This window comes from Neomonachus schauinslandi, chromosome X (assembly GCF_002201575.2).
Source record: "Neomonachus schauinslandi chromosome X, ASM220157v2, whole genome shotgun sequence".
Taxonomy (NCBI): domain Eukaryota; kingdom Metazoa; phylum Chordata; class Mammalia; order Carnivora; family Phocidae; genus Neomonachus; species Neomonachus schauinslandi.
Window position 1 is genome coordinate 102210747 of NC_058419.1, and position 24730 is coordinate 102235476.

Here is a 24730-nt window from a genome sequence, read left to right on the forward strand (position 1 = left end):
AGCCTTAGTAGGTTTTGTGCTTCAGGGAATTTGTCCATTTCATCTAAGTTATCCAGTTTGTTGGTATAAAAAACATCATACTCTCTTATTATCTTCATAGTATTTTTATAATCCTTTATTTTGGTAGAAACAGTAGTAATGTACCCACTTCCACCTTTTGATTTTAGTGACTTAACTCTTCTCTCCATTTTTCTTCATCTATCCAGATAAAGGTTTGTCAATTTTGCTGAATTTTTTAAAGAACCACCTTTGGTTTTACTGATATTCTCTACTGTTTTCTATTCTCTATTTCATTTCTCTCTACTCTAATCTTCATTATTTCCTTTTATATGCTACCTTTGGGCTTAGTTTGTTCTTCTTTTTCTAGTTCCTTAAGTTGTAAAGTTAGGTTGATTTGAGATCTTTCTTGTTTTCAATATAAGCATTTAGAATTACACATTTCCCCCTTACTACTAGTTTTGCTACATCCCATAAGTTTTGGTATGTTATGTTTTCATTTTCATTTTTATTTTCTAAATTTCTCTTGTGATTTCTTCTTTGCTTAAAAGTGTGTTGATGTGCACAATTTTACAAATTTTCCAGTTTTCCTTTATTGATTTCTAATGTCTTGTTTTTGCACAGAGAAGATATTTTGTATGACATCTATCTTTTAAAATCTATTGAGACTTTGATTTGTGACCAAATATATGGTCTACCTTGGAAAATGTCCTATGTGCACTTGAAAGGAATGTGTACTTTGTTGTTGGGTATAGTGTTCTATATGTGTCCACTGGGTTTAGTTGGCTATTGTGTTGTTTAAGTTCTCTACTCACCTATTTTCTGTCTGCTGTTCTATCCATTATTGTGACTGGGGTAGTAAAGTCTCCAAATATCACTACAAAAGTTTTATGGTGGAACCCTGGGTCAGTATTTTAGCCTGTGACTTTACTTCTTTGACACTTCTCTTTTTTGAGGTTTTTATTAATTGCAGTAGGGTTGACAATTACATATTAGTTTCAGGTGTACAACAGAATGATTCACTATTTCTGTACACTACAAAATTATCATCTAAAAAATGTAGTTACCATATGTTGCCATACATTGTTACAAAAATTTTTTTGTGTTAAGACTTTTAAGATTTACTCTCTTAGAAACTTCAAAATATGCCATAGAGTATTATTACCTTTATTCACCATCTTGCACATTACACACCCGTGACTTGTTTACAACAATGAATTTGTACCTTTTGACTCCTTTCACCAATTTCACCTTTCTCTGAAACCTCACCCCTCTGGCATCCACCAATCTGTTCTTTGTATCTATAAGTGTGGTTATGTTTTGTCAGTTTTGTTTTGTTTTAGATTCCAATATAAGTGAAATCATAAATTATTTGTTTCTCTCTGACTTGTTACACTTAGCATAATGTTCCCAAGGTCCATCAATGTTGTTGAAAATGGCAAGATTCCATTATTTTTATGGCTGAGTGGTATTCCATTGTGTATACATATATACCACAACCTTTATACCCATTCATCCAATGGAAACTTTGTTGTTTCCATATCTTGGCAATTGTAAATAATGCTACAATGAATATGGAAGTGCATATATCTTTTTGAATTAGTGTGTTCATTTTCTTGGGATATATACCCAGAAGAGGAATTTTTAGAGACTGTTTTTTCCCCATTGTACATTCTTGCCTACTTTGTTGTAGATTATGTGACCACATATGCATGAACATATTTCTGGGCTCTCAATTCTATTCTATTGATGTATGTGTCCATTTTTATGTGAGTATGGTACTGTTTGATTACTATAGTTTTATAATATAGTTTGAAGTCAGGGAGCTTTATGCCTCCACCTTTGTTCTTTTTCTCAAGATTGCTTTGGCTATCTGGGATCTTTTGTGGTTTCTCACAAATTTTAGTATTATTTGTTCTATTTCTGTGGGGGGAAAAGTACCATTGGAATTTTGATTCAATGGGATCACATGATGTGTAGATTGCTCTGGGTAGTATGGACATTTTAATAATACTAATTCTTCCAATCTATGAGCATGGTGTATCTTTCCATTTATTTGCTTCTTCTTCAAATTCTTTCATCAGTGGCTTACAGTTTTCATTATACAGATCTTTCACCTTCTTGGTTAAAATTATTCCTCGACTTTTTGGATGCAATTGTAAATAGAATTGTTTTCTAAATATCTTTGAAAATTCATTGTTAGTCTACAGAAATTCCACAAATCTCTGTATATTGATTTTGTATCCTGCAACTATACTGAATTCATTTATTAGTTTTGACAGCCTTTTTGCCAGAGTCTTTAGGGTTCTATATAAAGAAAATTATGTCATCTGCAAATAGGGACAGCTTTACTTCTACCTTTCCAATTTGGATTCTTTTATTTTCTTTCCTTCTTTCCTTTCTTCCCTTTCTTTCTTGCCTAATTTCTCTGGCTAGGACTACCAATAACATGTTGAATAAAAGTGGCAAGAATAGGAAATTTGTCTTGTCCCTGATCTTAGAGGAAAAGATTTTGGCTTTTCACTGTTAAGTATGATGTTAGCTGTGGGCCTATCATATGCGGTCTTTATTATGTTGAGCTATATTCCCTCTCTACTCACTTTGTTGAAAGGTTTTGTCATAAAGTATGTTGAATTCTGTCAAACGTTTTCTGTATCTATTGAGAGGTTCAGCTGATTTTTATCTTTCATTCTGTTAATGTGATATACCACAGTGATTGATTTGTGATATACCGCAGTGATTGATTTGTGAGTGTTGAACCATCACTGCATTCTGGAATAATCACACTTGATCATGGTATATGAACCTTTTAACATACTGTTGAATTCAGTTTGATAATTTTTTTTTTGAAAATTTTACATCTTTGTTCATCAGGGATATTGGCCTGTAATTTTCTTTTCTCATGGTTTTCTTGTCTGGTTTATCTGAGTAATGTTGGTCTTGAAAAATGAGTTTGGAAGCATTCTGTCCTCTTCTATTTTTTTGAGTTTGAGGATTAGTATTCTTAGAATATTTGGTAGAATTCACCTGTGAAGCCATCTGGCTCTGGACTTTCATTTGTTAGGAGGATTTTGATTGTTGAGTCAGTCTCCTACTAGTAATTGGTCTATTCAGATTTTCTTCATGATTCATGACTGGAAGGTTGTATGTTTCTAGGAATTTTTCCACTTCTATGTTGTCAAATTTGTTGATGTATAATTGTTCAGAGGAGGTGAGTTCAGTAACTTTCTCCACTGTCATCTTAGACCACCAACCCGACTATTTTATTAAGAGTTGGGTTTTTTTTTCATTTTTTTTTCAGCTTTTTACTTATTAGGACTGAGTGATGACTTCTAAGCTCCTTGCTTGCCAGATCAGAAGGCGGAAGTCTACCCAACTAATGGCTAAGACTCTTCTTAGGGTGCCTGTGAAATGTTCTTTTAATTTTGAGGAAATGTGGTCCATAAATATCTTGAGGTAATGGTTCCCACCTCTGATCACTTGTAAAATATAGAATAAATGTACCAATAATGCCTACTTGTGTTTTATTATTTAAATATGTTGAAAATATTTATTCATCATTTTGTACATATTTATTTACTGTATCTAAGATATATTTAACATATTTACTTATATTTATGATGAAATATAAGACTTTAAAAAATGGTCCCAAGGACTGAGATTTGGGTTGTTTTAAAAATTATTTTATTTGTTTGAATTAACACATGTACTCTTTTATCCTTTTTTATTTATTCTACGCTTTTAAAAATTTTTTTTAAATTCCAGTATATTAACATATAGTGTTACATTAGTTTCAGGTGTACAATAAAGTGACTCAACAATTCTAGACATTATGCAGCACTCATTCCAGTAAGTGTACTCTTAATCCCCTTCACCTATTTCACCCATCCCCCCCACTCTCTTCCCCTCTGTTAAGCACCACTTTGTTCTCTATATTTAGGAGTCCTTTTTGTCTCTTTTTTTCCTTTGTTCATTTTTTTGTTTCTTAAATTTCACATATGAGTGAAATCATATGGTATCTGTCTTTCTCTGACAGATGTATTTCACTTAGAATTATACCCTCTAGGTTCACCCATGTTGTTGCAAATGGGAAGATTTCATTCTTCTTTATGGCTAAGTAATATTCCACGGTGTGTGTGTGTGTGTGTGTGTGTGTGTGTGTGTCACACATCTTCTTTATCCATTTATCTATAGATAGACACTGGGGTTGCTTCCATATCTTGGCTATTGTAAATAATGCTGCTTAAACACAGGGGTGCGTGTGTCTTTTTGAATTAGTGTATTTATATTCTTTGGGTAAATACCCAGTAGTAGAACTACTGGATCCTATTGTAATTCTGTGTCTAATTTTCTGAGGAACCTCCATACTGTTTGCCACAGTGGTTGCACCAGTGTGGATTCCCACCAACAGTGCACAAGTGTTGATTCTTCTCCATATTCTCCTCAACACTTGTTTCTTGTGTTTTTGATTTTAGCCTTTCTGACAGGTAGGAGGTGATATCTCATCATGGTTTTGATTTGCATTTCCCTGATGATGAGTGATGCTGAGTATCTTTTCATGTGTCTGTTGGCCAGCTGGATGTCTTTTCTGGAAAAATATCTGTTCAGGCCCTCTGCCCATTCTTTAATTGGGTTATCTGGTTTTTTTTTTTTTTTTTTTGCATTGAGTTGTATAAATTCTTTATATTTTTTGAATACTAACCCCTTATCAGATACATCTTTTGCAAATATCTTCCTCCATTCAGTAGCTTTTTTGTTTTGTTGATTGTTTCCTTTGCTGTGCAAAAACCTTTGTATTTTGATGCAATCCCAATAGTTTATTTCTTCCTCTGTTTCCCTTGCCTCAGGAAACATATCTAGAAAAATGCTGCTATGGCTGATGTCAAAGAAATTACTGCCTGTACTCTCTTCTATAATATTTATGGTTTCAGTCTCACATTTAGGTTCTTTTTTTTTTTTAAGATTTTATTTATTTATTTGAGAGAGAGAGAATGAGAGACAGAGAGCATGAGAAGGAGGAAGGTCAGAGGGAGAAGCAGACTCCCTGCTGAGCAGGGAGCCCGATGCGGGACTCGATCCCGGGACTCCAGGATCATGACCTGAGCCGAAGGCAGTCGCCTAACCAACTGAGCCACCCAGGCGCCCTCACATTTAGGTTCTTGATCCACTTTATTTTATTCTTGCTTATGGTGTAAGAAAATGGTCTAGTTTCATTCTTTTGCATGTAGTTGTCCAGTTTTCCCAACCCCTTTTTTTTATTGAAGATTTTATTTATTTACTTCTCAGAGAGAGAGAGAGAACAAGCAGGGACAGAGGGAGAAGCAGGCTCCCCGCTAAGCAAGGAGCCCGATGTGGGACTCAATCCCAGGACCCTGAGATCATGACCTGAACCGAAGGCAGATGCTTAATGACTGAGCAACCCAGGCGTCCCCCCAACACCATTTTTTGAATAGACTGTCTTTCCCATTGCATATTCTTGCCTCCTTCGTCATAGATTAATTGGCCATATAATCATGGGTTTATTTCTGGGCTATTTATTCTTATCCATTGATCTATGTGTCTATTTTTTTCCCAGTACCATACTATTTGGATTACTACAGTTTTGTAGTATATCCTGATATCTGGGATTGTGATACCTCTAGTTTTATTCTTTTTCAAAATTGCTTTGGCTATTCAGAACCTTTCATGGTTCCATCCACATTTTAGGATTATATGTTCTACATCTGTGAAAAATGCTATTGGTTATTTGATAGGTATTGCATTAAATCTATAAATTGCTTTGGGTAGTATGGATATTTTAACATTTGTTCTCCCAAGCCATGAGCATAACATATGTACTGTTAATATATAAATACAATGCTCAATGACTCTTGATGTATGTATTTTTTAAATAAATTTATTATGAACTAATTATATCATTTCATACATGCTAGGATATAATATATGTGCATAATCAAAGCTAACAGCACTGATATTATATTGTAAACCTAGGTCTACCTATGTAAAAATTTGGAAAATTTTATAGTTTACTTCAAAATTAATGCATTTTTTAAAAATTAGATATTCCAAACAAAACATAATCTGTCAAATAATGCTACCATCTGGGCATACAAAGTTTTGGTACTTGATTATATTATTCCAAACTGTATACACTAGAATGTAACTTGTTTTTACAACTTAACAGTACATTGTGATATATACCCTTGCCTTACATGATTATTTTCTTATGATATAATGACAGGAAGAGAAATTTGTACATTTTTTTAAATTTAGGAAATTAAATGGTTAGAGACAGGAACTCTTTTCAAAACTTCTGCATTTATGAATTTCAACTAATATAAAATCATAACTGATTCTGTTCACTAGAGAGTATATGTTGGGGTGAGCATGCATAGCTTACTTAGAATTTTGGCTCCAAAACTTCCTGGCTTTGTAATCATGAGCACATTTTTTAACCTCTCTCTGCCTCTTTGTTTATCTCCCTTTCTGTAAAACAATACTAAGAATATCTTCCACACAAGCTTATGTAAGTGTTTTGTACAATGATACGCATAAAGCATTTTGATCAGAACTTAGCACTTAGTAAGCAATCAATAAAGGTTTCTATTATTATTATCAGTGTCTCATTGCTACTATATTTATGTAAGCACATAGAAAACACATTTTAGTCATTCAGTACTTACACAGAAAATAAATATGTATGCAAATATGTTATACTGAATAAGATGAGTGTTTGTGCAGCACAAATTTTAGACTTCAGATTAAAATGTGAAAAACAGACAAATTTTGGGATGATACCCCTTCTTGCAGTTGTTGAAATCTAAGTCAATCCCTTGGTTGAAAGTAAGCCATTTACATGTGTCAACAAATTTTTATCTTGTGAGTGAAATCACTTTCAATAACGACTGCAATGCTGAGATAGAAAAATCAATCTGGAACAATATTGCTTTGGGGACTTTAAAAGTCATCAAAAATAAGCACATTTAAGTGAACAACAAGTAACAGTCATGAGGGATCTGCTTCAAACGCTGGGTATTATGATTGGTGAGGATCCATTTTGAAAGCCAAAGATAAAAAGGGGCTACTAACATTTCAGATGAATTATAAAGTGGTATATTAAGGACACCTCGTCAGTGTACTTACATATACATGTTCTCAAATAAGAATCTATTTTTATTAACATTCATTTCTATTTGGCCTTTTAAATTGTAAATGCCAATTGTTATTGATAGCAAGTTGCCATTTCTTAAGTAATGTTTTATCAGGGCTTGTTTTATTTTCCTATACTTGCTGTACATTTAAAAATACATATAAAAAGTCAAAAAATCTCCAAAGTTGATGCTTTATCTATGCAATTTCACAAAGTCTTGTTTCTTATAGATATTGCTGGAAATTTTAAATCACAGAACTTAGCAATTCAGTAACTTTCAATTGCTTATCTTCCTTCCCTCTGGATCCTATTTTTCAAACTCTGACCATTTAGTTTGCATTCAAAAAATATTTGTTGAGTGCCTATTATGTATAGACAGCATGTTCATCACATAGCTTATCTTTTCTCTTTTAAATCAAAAGCCTCTTCTCCCAGGCTTGCTACAATCCTCTACCACTGAATTATTAAATCTTGTTTCCATTTCAATGCTTACTTGCACAAGATTCATTCTCATATCAAGTCCTTACAGTTTTGTTTCCATCTCTTTTAAATCGGAACTTATCCTCTGCAAAACTCATCAATTACATTCTAATGACACAATGCTTCTTCCTTAATTCTAATTTTCTTATTGCTTCTGCTTCATTTGACACTACTGAACACCGTGTTCTTTTTGAAACATTCTCCTCCACTAAATCCCATGCCACCACTTCATTAGATAGTTACATGAGATAATATGCATATGAAATACCCATCTCAGTACCACAGATAGTTGACAACCCACAAGAATGAATTCTCCCTGTCTTGAATCTTATGCATCCAGTTCTGACTCTTCTTTGACTTTCTGAACGTGAACATTTTCTTTGGGGTGTATCTGCGGCCAGTCTTCCACAAAGTACTTTGATTTGACACATTCACCCTCTCTCATACCTATTTTCATTTACTACCTGTATACATCCACCTCTATAATGTTCAGTTCTCCAATCTTAATTTCTCTCCCAAGTGCTCTGTTGTATTTCAAACTGTGTGCTGAGGATATCATTGGTATATGCCACAGGCACCGCTTTCTGGTTCTCCTCAAAGTAGCTCTTCCCTCTGCTTTTCCTACTTGCTAGTATTTCTGCCAACCTTTTAAAAATCTGGGTCCAAATACCTCATCATTTTGTTTTGTTCAACTACTTCATATCAAACTAGTTGTTAAATTCTATGTATTCTTCCACAGTGACTTTTACTTCTGATTATTATTGTCTGCTTAACCACCACACTAGTTCATTCTTTCAAATTTCTAGATTGTTGAAACAGTCTTTGTGTCTCCGTTTCATCTTCTCTTCCCTCCATTCTTTCTTTAACTGCACAAGTTTAATCTCCATAAAGTATCATTTTGATCACATCTTTCTTCAAATCAAATATGTCCATAATTCCCCCCTTCCTAGTGGATGAAATCTCAATTCTTATCTAAACATTCTAAAAACGGTACATAAAGAATGTGGTAAAGATGTAAGTAAATGTGATCTACATTAAATTTATCATATAAACCTATAGGTATAATATCTATAAGTGAAGATTAACATATACAGACTAGAACTAAACAGTAGATAATGGGACCAGATAAAACAAGAGAAAGATGATTGATCATTAAAGATCTGACTTTGTTCGAGAGGATAAATTAAACAGGTGATTATTTTTTTTAGTTTGTGGAATAATCTATAATAAAATTTTAAAGGTAACCACGAAAATAATAGAGTGTATAAATTCCAAAATGGAAGGTGGAAAATTAGATTAAGAATATAAAACTCAACCCAAAAGAAGGCAATAAAGAAGAAAAAAAGAGCAAAGACACAGCAAGTAAATAGAAAATATTATGCTACAAGTAAATTCAAGTATAAAATTATGACAAATACACATGAAAATACAAGTGAACTAAACATTCTAGACTGGGTATCTATCTAGAGACACATATTTTTAAATAGAGCAATATACTGTTTAAAGAGACAGAGACACACCTGGATATGAGCAGAAAGCATAAAGATAAAATACAGAGAAAGATATGCCAAGAAAATACAAATCAAAAGAAACCTAAGATAACTACAAAATAATGTATCACACAAAAGGCATTTTAAGCTAAAATGCATTATTAGCAATAAAAGGGTCACTATTTAATAACAGAAGGATCAATCCTCCAAATGAATAATACCATTCCAGAATTTAAGTGAGTTTCTTAAAATAGCTCCTACGTATATAAAGGAAAAAAAAGAGCCTGAAAGATTTATAGGATAAATATTCAAATCCAAGAGCTTAGTGAAACATTTCAACACATAAACATGAAGATCCCATCAACCCAATTAACAAGCCTCATCTAATGAACATGTAAAATGTGTTCCAACACATTCTTCTTAAGTTCATATGAAACAGTTACAAGAAGTTGAAAGGTACTACGCAACAAAGCAAATCTCAACAAATTTCAACAATGTGATGCCATATGATACAATCAAGTAAAACAGAAATAACAAAAAGATAACGAGGGAATACATTTGGAAATTTAAAAATAATTCTAAATAATTCATAGGTAAAAGAAATTATAATAATCCCAAAAATACTTAGAAGTAAATGAACAAAGTACCTATACACTGAAGAACTTTTACATTGTTAATATTTACAGTAGAAATTAGCCTAAATACAATAATACTTACCAAAAGCAGTACGAAAAAGAACAACAAAATAAATACTAATAACATGGAAGGAAAACAGCATAAAAATAAGAACAGAAATTAATAGACATCAAAATTGCCAGTATTTAGAGAAAAGTTTAAAATTTTAGAACCACATGAAAAATTGATCAGGCCAAAGAGAAGAAGGTACAAATAAAGGGAAGAGGCAAACAAAAGAAATTTTAAGGGTTATTTTTAAAAATGCCCATAAATTTGAAAGCTAAAATATATTAAACAAATTTCTTGAAACTAAGAAGTTACGAGAACCAATCTAAGAAGAAAGGAAAAAAAAGAAAAAAAGAAAAAAAGAAACCCTGAAGAGTTCCTTAACCACTAGAAAAACAAAATCAGTAAAGGATCTCTGTAAAGAAAACACCAGGCTGAAATGACTTTATGGGTGGGTTCTACTTAACTTCTGAAGAAGAGATAATTCAAAGCTTACAGAAATAATTTTAAGAAACAAAAAGTGGGACCATAACCCCCAAATTAAGCCAGTATAATCTTGATACCAAAAGTAAGTAGGACAGTATAAGAAAGGAAAATAATCAATTTTACTTATGAACAGATAGAAAATTCTAAACAAAATAAAGGCAAACAGAATCCTGCAATGTATTACAACAGCTACAATGCATTATAAACAAAAATCTATAGTAAACATATTTAAAAATGAGATTTCAAAATAATTCCTTCTAAATCCAGGAACAAATCAAGATTATCACCACTTTTACTCAGTAAGACAACCAAATTTAACAATGAGAAAGAAAATAAATCCTATCTATGTATATATTACATGATTTCCTCATACAACCAACCCCCCCAAAAAACCTGAACACAAATGACTACAATTAGTAACTAATCAAACCAAGATATCAAAATACAAGATTTATATCTAAAAATCAATTATATGTCTATGTACTGGCAACAGACAGAAAACTAAATTTTAGGAAAGATAGTTTATAATATTAACAAAAATAAAATCCCTAGGAATAAATATAAGAAAGTGTAAGATTTTTTTTGAATAAGATTATAAAGGACAAAAAAGACATTTAAAGCCCATGTAAGTAGAGAGATACAATGCTAATGGATAAACAGACTCATTATGTAAATATATTGATTCTTTCCAAACTGATCTATAGATTTTCCAATTAAAATAGCCAATTTTTCTTTGTAATACTTGGCAAAGGGACAAATAATAGGTAAGACACACTGGAAGATCAACAAGGTGGAAGGACCTGTCCTCCCAAACAGAAAGGGATCAATGCATACACAGAAACTCGACGCAGCTGAGATAGCTGAATGCTACAAAAATCTTACTCTTCCACATAGCAGAGATGACTCTGGGAAGCTGCTGCTCATCAGAGAACAATGTTCCCCGACACCCTTTTCATTTATGCAAGGCTACATGACTAGTTTAGGCCAATGATATAGGAGTTGTGATATCGTTTTCTGACCAAGGTGTTTAAGAAGTTGGCATGTCTTCTCTAATCTTTTCTTCCTCCATGTGCCATCTGACTACAGTGCTCTAGTGGATGGTGGAGAAACAAGAGGGAAAAAGCCTGGATCTTTGAATTATCAAGAGGAGGAAAGCACTGACCCAAACCAGTCACACTGGATTAGCCCACTGAAATTCAGGAGATTATCTTTTATAGCTGCTCTGTGTATTCTAAAACATTTGATATAGGACAGGGGTTGCTACTGCAGTTTGGTGGGGAAGAACAAATTATTTAACATAAGGTACTAGGATAAAGGACTATTTTTATAGGGAAAAAAAAGAAATCAAATCATTCTGTCACACCATTCAAAGACTCACTTCCTGGTGGACTGTAGATTTAAAGGTGAAAAGGAAAAATTTAAATAACTTTTGAAGAAAATATTGGAGAATATGTGCATGCTCTTAGGGTAGGGAAGAATTCTTTATATAAGACTCAAGCACAAACCACAAGTAAAGACTAATAAATATGGCCACATTAAAATTAAGAGCTTCTACTTTTAAAAATGTATCATTAATAAGGTGAAAATACAACCTACAAACAAGGAGGAGATATTTATCATCACAAAGCTGACAAAATTATGCAGAATACGAGGGACAGGAGTTACCTCACACAACAGAAGACACGAGTGATAAATGTAAAAAGATGTTCAACGTCACTATTAATCAAGGAAATGTAAATTAAATAAGGCAGCACTTCATTAAGACTTTAGATAATACTGAGGGCTGGTAAAAGCGTGGAAGTATGTGAACTTTTATACACTAATGGTTTTACGGTCATTTGTGGACCATTCTGGAAAAGAATACTGCATCATCTTGAAGTCTGTACATACACATGATAAGCCATCAATCTCATTCTTAGTCACTGACTCTGAAGAAATTCTTGCTCGTATGTACCAGTATCATATACAGTAATTTTCATAGGAGTACTATACGTTAGAATAAAACCTGAGATCAAGCCACCTTCCATCAACAAGACCATAACTACAAAGTGTCATATATTTGTATCACAGAATACTAAATGGAATTCAAAATGATGAAACCACAGCTGTATTTGTGAGTGTGGATGAATCTCAGAGAAAATGATGAATTATAAATGAGTCAGAAAAGATTACGTGCATTACAACATTTATATAGAGCTCAAAAACACACAAAGACTATTTGTGGATACATATGTATATAGTGAAACAATTTTTTAAAGGAAGAGAATAATAAATACAAAATTCACAAGAGCACTTATCTCTATAGAAGAGGGAAAAGAGTAATATTTCATAGGAACACATGAGACTTCAACGTATTGGTCCTATTCTATCAGCTAGGTGGTGCTTGCAGGTGTGTTAATTTTATGACTCTATATGTCTTATAAATACACATATATATTTTATGTACAAAAATATTATATAATAAAATATTTTAAAAGTGAGTTATAAAGCAACCTGTAAAGTACAACACCATTTTAATTTTCAAAATACAGGTCTATGTATAGAAAACACCTAAGAAGGATATACTCCCAAATGTTAATAGTAGTTATCTCTGGAATGCAGGATGATTTAATTCCATACAACTCAAAGAAATTAAACACAGTACAATTCTCCTTACTAAATAAAAACAGTATCAGATGAGGCCGTTAGAATCCTGGCAAGAGATAAAAGAAGAAGGTATAAGTAGAATAGCAATAAAAGGAACTTAAGATTTTGGCAAAGAACTCAGTGCCTCATAGCAACTACACAATAATGTCCCATGTATGCATTGCATTCTGTAGTACTTAAAAAAATAGAACTATTTGTTAAATCACTCCCAGAAAAACTCATTTTGAAGTATTTGAAGCTCCAAGTCAGCTCAGCATTACAATTTTAGCAATATTAAATCAAGGCCAAGTTGATTTGGCACCTTTGGAAGAACAGACACTAGGAAAATGTCTCGAAACCACCTTACAATACCTAAACCTAATCCAGTCTTTACAGCATTTTAGTGCAATGCTCTCTGAGGACCTACTGCATAAAAAGCAGCTTATCAATGTTTAACAGACTTCAGTACAATGTTGAATATAGGATTACAAACAAATAGAATCACATGAGATAAAACTGTTAAGTTCCAGACCATTGGCAGCTAATTGAGAAGAGGGGAATGGGAGGAGATAATTTCTATATTTGGACCAACAAAAGTAAAAATAAAGACTCTTTAAAAATCAGAGCATACATATAAGATTTATGTCACATGGATTCAAGAAAATAGTTCACCAGTATAAAAAAAGAGCATAAGAGGAGCTGATCATTACATAGAGAAAGGCAGCAATATTAAGTACTTTGTTGTTGTTGTTGTTCAGGCTTAAATTCAAATTTAAAGAATTTTACCAAAGGCTTTTTGAAACAAAAGACTTCTGGCAGTACAGCTGAAGAATACAATTCTTACGATAAATGCCTTGAGGCTTAGAAAGTTGCTTAAAGGGGGGCACCTGGGTGGCTCAGTCGTTAAGCATCTGCCTTCGGCTCAGGTCATGATCCCGGGGTCCTGGGATTGAGCCCCGCATCGGGCTCCCTGCTCCGCGGGAAGCCTGCTTCTCCCTCTCCCACTCCCCCTGCTTGTGTTTCCTCTCTCACTATATCTCGCTGTCAAATAAATAAAAAAAAAAAAATTAAAAAAAAAAAAGAAAGTTGCTTAAAGGAACATCTTAGACAAAATGGAATATTCCTATAATAGTTCCATGAAACCTTAAAAGGATGAAAGGCAAAGATCTTCCAGTGAAACTTCTTTTATATTTCTTTTCAGTCTAATATTGGAAATTATTTTTCCTTCTCATCAAAGCAAACTGCAGTTTTCTTCAAGCCAATGTTTCAACATATCATTTGACTTTCTCACTTAAAATGACATTGAAGAAGACTTTGACAGTGAGAGATAAACTAAAAGAGTATCACTGAACCAAGATGTTTTTGGAAAACTGCTAGCTAATTCAATTTAAGTATAAACTGGCAATTTAATTGTACACACAGTAAACACCTCCTGCAGCCCCCCAAGAGGTGAATACACAAGGGAGGTACTGCTCTGTTCCTCTACACCCAATCTGGAATTGGTTCAATCAATCAAAATCCCTTAAAAATTGTATCAAAACTTTTGATGGTTCTTGGGGCGCCTGGGTGGCTCAGTCAGTTAAGCATCTGCCTTCGGCTCAGGTCATGATCCCAGGGCCCTGGGATCAAACCCCCCATCACATCGGGCTCCCTGCTCATGCTCTCTCTCCCTCTCTCAAATAAATAAATAAAAAACCCCTTCCCCCTGCTCATGCTCTCCCTCTCAAATAAATAAATAAAATCTTAAAAAAAAAGTTTTGATGGTTCGTATGGCAAGATCAGATATCCTAAAATAGTTCAATATTATTAAAAAGTGAAATAAAGGAGATGAATACAGTTGCAAATATTTTAGATTAATGATATAACTTTACATTAGAAAAACTGTAAAAAGAAAAAAAAGTGTTTTGTTGGCTAGAGTTATCTCTGGTGACCTCCTTCAAGTTTAATCTTCATGTTTTATAGGTGGAACTTTACTTTCTACAAAGAAAGAACAGGAAAGCTTTCTGAAATGACAAGGATTTGTTTTCCCCTCAGTGACCTATCACATTCTTTTAAAGGGAGAGAAAAAAAAAAAACTAGGTCACTTTTCAAAAACCTGGCTTTAACCTTTTAACTCTTTAATATACTCAAGGTACAATTTTTTTGAATTTTGGGATATGTTCTTCTGTGAACTAATAAGAAACTACTCTTTCCCCTCACAGTGTCACATCTTCATTTTTAATTAAATGCAATTCGATGTGCGCATGCTTTTAGCTCACATATTCTATTTTTTCCTAATGATTGGGAAATATATTTACAAAACTCAAAACAGGATCCTCAGAATGAAGAAAAAGAGGCCTTGAGCTGGAAAACTGGTTGTCTCAATTGAAGCTCCACATATACATGCCTCATAACTAAGTAATTCCTCTCTTACGTACTTATCAAATACAATTCCATACCTATGTTCATGTAAAAACATATACTAAATGATAATATAGTGAATGCTTGAATGCTAATAGCAACACTATTAACATCTATAAACTGAAAACTACTCAAACAGTAGAGCATATATAAAAATTACAGCATACTTCCCACACTGTAATACTACACAGTCATGAGTACGATCTTCAACTACATGCAATGATATGCACAAGTCTCACAGGCATAATGTTGAACAAAAGAAGCCAGACACAAAGGAGTCCATCGTGTATGATCCCATTTATAAAAGTGACAAAAATAAGAAAAATAACCTATGCTGTCAGAAGTCTGAACAGTGGTTTCCTTTGGAGAGTAAGGATTACCACAGAGCAAAAAGGGAGTTTCAGAATTAAGAGCTAATTTCCTAGGAGGGTTCCATGTGTGAAGAATCAGGGAGCTGTCCACTTATGATACGTGTACCTTTGTAACAATGGAAACACCTTATCTTAGGCTTTTTTTTTTTTAAGATTTTATTTATTTATTTGACAGAGAGAGACACAGCGAGAGAGGGAACACAAGCAGGGGGAGTAAAAGAGAGAGAAGCAGGCTTCCTGCAGAGCAGGGAGCCCGATGTGGGGCTCAATCCCAGGACCCTGGGATCATGACCTGAGCCAAAGGCAGATGCTTAACGATTGAGCCACCCAGGTGCCCCATACGCTTCTTTTAAGTAAATAGTAACCATCTTTACGGTCTAAAACTCTGAGAATTGATGATTATGTGAAGGCAAAAGCATCCTGATACACAGTCTCTGTGAAAGATCCATTCATTCAGGCAATGGCCAAAACTTTAGCATTAAAGGTAACACCATGTAATAAATTCAGTTCCGTTCTGAGTGAAAATGGATCCAGCAAAAAAAAAAAAAAAAAAAGTTTCTTGAAGAAGACTGCTACATTTTCAAGTAGACTAGAAAGAACCTTCCTTCTGTGGACCCTTAAAAAAGGAAGAGATAATCTTGTTATGTTTCTTTGTTTTAAAGAAGTGGGCAAAAGTTCAAGGTTGCTGCTGCTGTTCTTTTTAAAGTACTTGCTGCTAAATCCTACTGAAACCTCTTTTGGATGAAAATGTTTTCTTTCTTTTCCTACTGATAACTATAAATTGAGTTGAAATGTCCCAATAAGGCAAGGAAAGTCTCTCAAATGCAAAGTGTTTTCAATGCAGATATCACAAGGAACATATGCCAAATCAAACAGCATCATAAAAGCCTGAATTCACTAAGAACATTCCAACTTGAAAAGTTTATTTTTAAAAATGCTCTCAAGCCAAATGTAAGTTTGCATACATTAAATGCTTTCAGCAATAAGAGAAAGGGTTTTGTAATTCCAATGAGTGAGATCTTTGAGCCAAAGCAGAACAAAAAATAATTTAAGATTCAAACATTTACAAAGAGTCTAACTTCTTGGGAAATATTACAGATTACAGAAAAAGATTATGTTACTATGGAAGAAAAACTACTAATTCTTAAGATGAAAAAAATTCATTTAGTATTTGACTTAACTAGATGTTCACATAAAAGAATACATCCTGAGCATTCAGTCTTCACCCAAGTTTGTAAAAAGAGGTGCTCTGTTTGACAGAGAAATGAAATACTGAGTTACATCTTTTTTATGGGACCTAATAATCTTCCATGAGTAAAATATAATGTAGGTATAATTGAAGAGTGGTAAATATGTGTTTCAAACAAAAAAATCAAAGATGTTACAAGAAAAATAAGAAAATACGGAATAAAATTTTGTACAAACCGAAAATGTCATTTTTAATTTTTGATACATTTTTGAAAAACAGTAGATTGGAAAAACACAGAAGTGGAAATAATCTTTTCTCTCTACTTACATTACACTCAAATTTCTATTCTGCTAACCCAGCAGTGTAACAACATCATACTATACTACATACATACACAGGGTATGATTATTAATAATGTCTATTATTTTTAATTTCTTAAGTTTAAAGATGTATTTTTTCATGAATCTTCATTGAATCACACTACATGGTAGTTTGTTGTGTTATCTTCTCACAAGTCAAGAAAATAGTTTATCCTTTTCTCACTATTTTTTTCAGGTACTTCCCCAGAATATTTTAGAAAAGCTAATTTTTATTAGGATCCTATTGTGTTCTTATGGTAGAAAATGTAATGCCAAAAGAAACACAAAGATGGAACCCCTCTTGCCCTTAAAAAACTTCCATATCAATGTGGGGGGGAGGGAGACAGGGGATGTGTGTATTGGCAGGGGGAGAGTAAGGGGGTGGATCAACTACAGTTCAAAACTTCCAAAAAACTAGAGACTACCCTAAGAGTAGTATAAAATCATTTTTTTCCCAATAGTTGCAATCTCCTGGAGAATATACTCTGTTATTTCTATAAATCCTATGTATACTGAAAGGTCTGGCACACACACAAAAAAGTCTCTGCTAGTGAATCAGTGAATGAATCAAGGAATCTATAAAGAATAGTGACAAACAGGAAAGAATGGACAGAAAAATTCAATGTGAAATCAGTTAGTTCAAGTCATCTTACATTAATCAAACACATTCTAGATCAGGGGTATCCCTTTAAACGTAGAATGACAAGGAGGGTGCCTGGATGGCTCAGTTGGTTGAGCATCTGACTCTCGATTTTAGCTCAGGTCATGATCTCAAGGTCATGAGATTGAGCTCCACATCCAGCTCCCTGCTCAGTGAGGAGTCTGAGATTCTCTCTCCCCATCTCCCTCTGCCTCTCCCCCTGCTCACAGGCTAAATAAATAAATAAATAAATAAATAAATAAATAAATAAAATCTGTAAAAAAAAAAAAAAAAAAGGTAGAATGATAACGACTTTTTATAGGGATAGGGGAGGGTCTTCATGAATGTGAGGCTACCAGCGTGTGGCAAGGGGAAGAACAGTGAGCTCATCCTGCACCTCTGCAGGGTGCAGTCTGTTGATGACTTTTAGGACTAAAAAAAACCACAGAAGATTAAGTGAGCCTTGCAGTGGGGGGTGGGGGGTGGGGGGTGGAGCGCGGGGGTCATAAAACAATGGGTTCGAGGGGGATTGGTTAGAGACAAAGAGGCCAGGTAAGAATTTCCTGAGATCACATATCCACAAATGATACAAGTTTGAGTGGTTACTGAGATGGAAAAAGTGGTAAGTGAGCGGTCATAAAGCCAATGCAAAGAAGCTACAAAATGTGACAGAAAGACTATGGAGGTTAAAAAAGAAGTTAAGATCTCTCCAACACGGTAAAGAAAGAGAAAAATTTGTATTTATCCTTTGCACATTTTAATTTCTGGCAACTCCCGTGATTATCTGTAGCAGCAGAAACACCTCCGAGTATTTGCTAAGAGCAGTTTTTCCAGGGTCTGTTCTAGGGACAATTTTTTTCCTGTCACCATGGCAACACTGCCAAAATAAATTATCTGTGTAAAGTTTCATTCCTTACTTCAAACAATTTAGTGGCAAAATACTGGATAAAGGGAATCATTATATTTAAATATATATGGATTTCATTTTGTATAAAAATGCTTTCTGTTTAAAGGGTTTTATGTTGACTTTTTTCTTTGGTTCATTGAATGACTGATTAATGAGTACTAGAGTGGATATTTTGGATCAGTTACCCCAAAGACATTCAGGACCCCCCTTTTCTATTGTTTTCCTTTAATATAGAGGCTAAAAGCTAATATTTACCTTCCTAGACCTTCCTGCAGCTAAACGTAGATATATCCAATTTTTTGCCAAGAAGATACAAGCAGAAGTCATTTGACAGGAGTATCAGGAAAGATTCTTAGCACAGATAGACTCCTCTAGTATTCTCTACCAGCATCCCTAACCTTTTCCTTTCTTCTTTTACCGTTTTCCCTCATATCTTTCCAGAATGTGAACACAGTATCTAGCTTATTGCAGCAATTATGTGAACATGAGGATGAACTCACAAACTAAAAAACAGTGGTACAGAAAGATGGAAGAAACTTGATTTCTTACTGGCACATCAGTGCTTAAATGCCTGCTTCTGGATTTCTTTTCATATGAGAAAAATGTATCTTTCTTTGTTTAAGCTACTGATAGGTTTTTTAATGCTTTCAGCGGAACACATTCCCAAAATTGCCCATCATATCTCAGAACTCATATATACAAAGACGTGTATGACAAAATTTGTATTCTCAGCCATGAAAATCTTATAATATTAACAGACACTATTTATTTGAGTGCTTAATTTTTATAAGGAATGTGTTAAGCAATTTACATAAATTACCGAACATAAGCCTCAAAGTAAAACTGTGAGATAGATACTCTTTTATATCCATATTTTAAAGATGAGCTCTTTGAAGTAGAGAAGGTTAATATGCCTTGTAATATCTTAAAAGCACTGAAGCCAGATGAGAACCCAAAGAATTGTACTCCAGGACTAAGGGTTTAACTACCATGTTGTAATAGGAAGGAAAGAAACTCATTTACAAATAGTTAAAAGTTTATAAAATAAAATACACTAATAAAAATAATACATGTGTGAAATGTTTTGAGGATTTTAAAAAGTATGAAGGTATTCTAACTAATGTAAAAAGGGAGATTACTGGTTCCACTGTGATTGTTGAAAGAATAGCAACCTTTTCATTATGAAAACTTTACAGATATCTAAGATTTGCTATTATGATACAATTTTTTTTTACTGCTAGTTCAACTGATGAGCCAAATTGTGCATTATTCACTAAGGGGCGCAGTATAACATGACGTTTACAAACTGAAGTTCTAGCATCAGATGGACTTGGGTTTCAATCTCAACTCTGCCACTGATGAGCCTAGGAAACATAGCTTCAGTTTCCTCTTCTGAAAATGGGGATTAGAGCTTTGTTATCTAGTTGTGTTGATGTAAGCACCAAATAAGTTAACTTCTGTAAAGTGTCCCACACAATGCTTCTCAGATTGTAAATTTTCCACAATCACTACCTCTAGTAATAATTAATAATCAATCATATCGTTTTATCAAACATAAACATAATAAAATTTATGGCCTGTACATTTTGAAGGATATAAATGAAGGTTAGTTTTTACCTGTGACCTTAGTTTATATACATGTGACAAATCTTAATGTTTTCAATATTTACTGATTAAAAAGCTTCCCAGCGTAACAGCTAATACCATAACATTTTAAAGCTTTAAGAAGAGTATTAAATATTTAAGAAAAGTATCTCTGTCCTTACAAAGCTTCCACTGTAAAAGAAAAAAGAAACTATACTCTTTTAGCCTTTTTTCCCTTAAAATTACAAATAACTAATACTATTTTGTAAACCTGTTTTTTAATGCTACTTTAGCATAAGGGAGATGTATTCTAGTACAGTGCATCTTTACTTCCAGGTGTATTCCAATGACCAAGTGATCTTGTTGGACTGCAGATTCTAATTCAAAGTCTGGGGTGGGTCCTGATATTTCTGTTTCTAATAAGTCCCTAGGTCACATCCAAGCTGCTGACCCATGGACCATACTTTGATTAGCAAGGCTCTAATACGAAACTTGGTAATGAAATGCTTAAGTGACAATATACTATAATAATTTAAAAGTGATGAATTCATACCAAAAATAAATAGGATAACCATGGAGAATACCCGTTTAAACTACAACAACAACAACAAAAATGTAGGCGACACAGGTAGTAAGCAGAAGACATAAGACAGGAAAAGAAGGGGAGCAGAAAAAGGCAGAGCGGCAGTGATGGCAGGGAATGTGGATGTGTAGCTGGATTCAAAGGGAATAAAGCAGGTTACGAGAAAGGGAAAAGAGAGCATAGGGGAAAAAGAAAGAAGGAAAAGACTAAAGAACTATAGACTTAAGTCTCCTCTGTAGATGACAAGCTCCTCACTAAGTACTAGACGGACAATTGTGAAGTTGCATTATGTCTTTCAAGCCTTTCTAACAGACTATAATTAACTAGAAAATTGGTGTCCTTTCTAGTATATTGCACACAGAAGTTTTAACTTGCATTTGATAAACTCTTATAAATCCATACATGGTTATATCCAGAGCAAGAGTCACTTGCCCAGTATCACAAGAGGAGTTTAGAGGTCAGCAAGATCATTTAAAATCAGGCCATTCATCTCTAGCAGGTTTGCTGTGTCTATACAATTGCTCATCTCAGGTCTGAGACATTTTAAGAATGTGGTTAAGCCCATCACATGTAACCAGTTCAAAGGCAACTGTGTGTAAGAGATAGTGTATAATCAGTAGAGATTTAAAAAATAATGAAAATAGTGGGAAAAATGATTGTCACATATCTAGTTTTTTGGTGAGAGTAATTTTGCTGACATTTGCTGCAAGTCTTAAGTTTAAGACCCATTCAATTTGTGACAGATAAGCTGAAATGCGTATATGTGAAGCTGTACAGTAATTGTTGGAATCAGCCTCTGAGTGTTGTGCGATAGGATGCTTAACTTGAATCAAGTGATTTCCAATGTGGATGAAAATAATATGGAATGAAATACCCAATAAAATATAGACCATTAAGGGAGAAATGGGGAAGACTGGTCTAAACTACTAGAAGGACTAATTCGTATTCATATTTGATGGAAATACATAAAGAGCTGAAAGCTCTAACAACTCCTTGGACACTTTGCGAGTATGAACAAATACCCTTAGTAAGATTTTTTTTCCTCTTATTCCTAAGTAGAAAAGCTTTAGTACTTGCTCTACATTTTTGGAAAAGAGATCTTCTCTTTTTCTTTTTTAAGAATTTATTTATTTATGAGACAGAGTGAGAGAGAGAGCATGAGCTGGGGGGAGAGGCAGAGGGAGAGGGAGAAGCAGGCTGTCCACTGAGCAGGAAGCCCAACATGGCCCTCAATCCCAGGACCCTGAGATAATGATGTGAGCCGAAGGCAGAAGCTTAACTAACCGAGCCACCCAGGTACCTGGAGACCTTTTCTTACACAGGTATTTACGGTACTCAAATGTATCTACAGTTACCAGAGTATAAAAATGAAAACCTTTCTTTTAATTCCAAGCATCTATCTAATAATCCTATGGGTTTATAATAACCTTATAAAGAACAACCAAAGTGAATGTGAAAAAAACTAAAGCAAAACCACCACAAATTTTGGCAGGCAGTGCAGGATTACCTGGTTGATTTTCTATTCCTCTTCTGCTTCCCATGACACATTTGTGATAATTAGTGAAAGGGAATGAATACTCAAATTGTGGGTGTTCCAATACTTCCCCAGTCTTACACATAAGTTATAAAGTATATTACTGATGCTTTGAATAAATAAACATATCAAAGTTACACGTAAAGTTGAGCTTATTGACAAAGTTTATGGCTTAAATGAGTTGTTCCATATTTAAATTGTGCTGATTCTTCCTGACATGGAAATCATGAAATAGAAAGATGTGCTCTATCTGCCCTTTCCTTTTTCTTTCTTTTTTTTTTCTTTTTTTGGTCAGAACCAATGTTAGTCTAGAGCTGAATCTTTCTCACCATGGACACTTCTCTACTTAGTCCCTCAGTAGGCTCAAACAATTGTGAGAGGACCGAAGCGCATGTTTTTGAAGTTAAATACTGAACTATCTTAGTCCTTCAGCTCATGTAAAGTGTTGGATTAATCTCTTTCACTCTATCACCTTGAAAATCTTTATCTATTATAATATATGTTATACTATGTCTATTTTATGCACACGTTTCTTACATACTTTCTTGTTCCAATCACTTACTTTCTTCAAGGAACTATTTATTTTCAAGATACAAATATTTTGAATTGAATACTACCACTTGAATAAATTATTAATTTGATCAAATGTGTAAGTACAAGTAATAACCTCATTGGGTGAGTTACTCTGGGTTTCCATCTCAACAATGCTCTTTTAATTGGCAACTGTCCTTATGTTATAGGTATTTTCCCCCAAGGACTGGCCATTATTTGAAAAAAAATCATACGATGATTAGGTTCTTTATGGATGGGCATATATATAAGGACATTATATTTACATTAATATACACAGACTAATACAGCTACGTTGGCTGCACCAATACTGCCCATGAAGCAGAAGGCGTACATAAGCACCGGGACTGTAAGAACAATGGCCATATTTGACGGTGTTTCATTAAACTTTTTCTGTTTTTTCTTTGCAAGTTGAAAAAAAAAGTCCCTTACCAGAAAACAAGGATATAAAACAATGACAGGACTGTTTTTTGCATAGTACTGAACTAAACACTATATTAATATAGGCATTGTCTGGCATTCTAGTTTCGAATAGACTTCAATATTTTTCCAGTGAATTCTAAAAAGGATCACGGTGATTATCAAGAGGAACTGAACATTCGGGCGCCTGGGTGGCTCAATTGGTTAAGCGACTGCCTTCGGCTCAGGTCATGATCCTGGAGTCCCTGGATCGAGTCCCGCATCGGGCTCCCTGCTCGGCGGGGAGTCTGCTTCTCCCTCTGGCCCTCCCCCCTCTCATGTGCTCTCTCTCATTCTCTCTCTCTCTCAAATAAATAAATAAAATCTTTAAAAAAAAAAAAAAGAGGAACTAAACATTCAAAGGGCATTGATACCTTTTTAAACATAAGAGAATGAAAGTTTGTGTTTATCAATCAACCCCATTCTGAAGTGGAAAAAAAAAGGGCATGAGGCATTTACTTGTTAAATAAACAACCAAAGTTTTATCAGGTATGTCTAGAACTTTTGGATTTTATTTGTGTTGCCATTTAAAACACAACAAAAACTGTTCTCAAGGAACTGGAAAAAGTACAAAACATCCCACTTAAGTTCTTATGTACAGGCAGTCTTCAAAATGATATTAAAAGAAATGGCAAATGCACTAGTGCCCTGAATTCAAATTACAACCAGAAGCTCACAGTGTAAAACCAATTCTTTTAGAGGGGGACCATTAGTCTTTGAGAAAACTGTAAGCAAATGAATAATTGATTTCTGTACAAAGGAAAAGTCACCAAATAATAACACTCTTCATGCTTTCCATGGGTAAATCTTGCCAGAATTTTATTCATTTTAATTTACTTTTTTATTTAAATTCAATTTAATACATACTGTATTATTAGTTTCTGAGGTAGAATTCAGTGATTCACCAGTTGCAGAGAACACCCAGTGCTCATTCCATCAAGTGCCCTCCTTAATGCCCATCACCTAGTTACCCCATCCCCCCACCTCCCTCCCTCCAGTAACCCTCAGTTTGCTACCTACAGTTAAGAGTCTCTTATGGTTTTGTTTCCCTCTCTGTTTTCGTCTTATTTTTCCTTCCCTTCCCCTATATTCATCTGTTTTGTTTCTTAAACTCCACATATGAGTGAAATCATATGGTCTTTGTCTTTCTCTGACTTATTTCGCTTAGCACGATACCCTCTATTTCCATCCATGTCCTTGCAAATGGCAAGATTTCATTCTATTC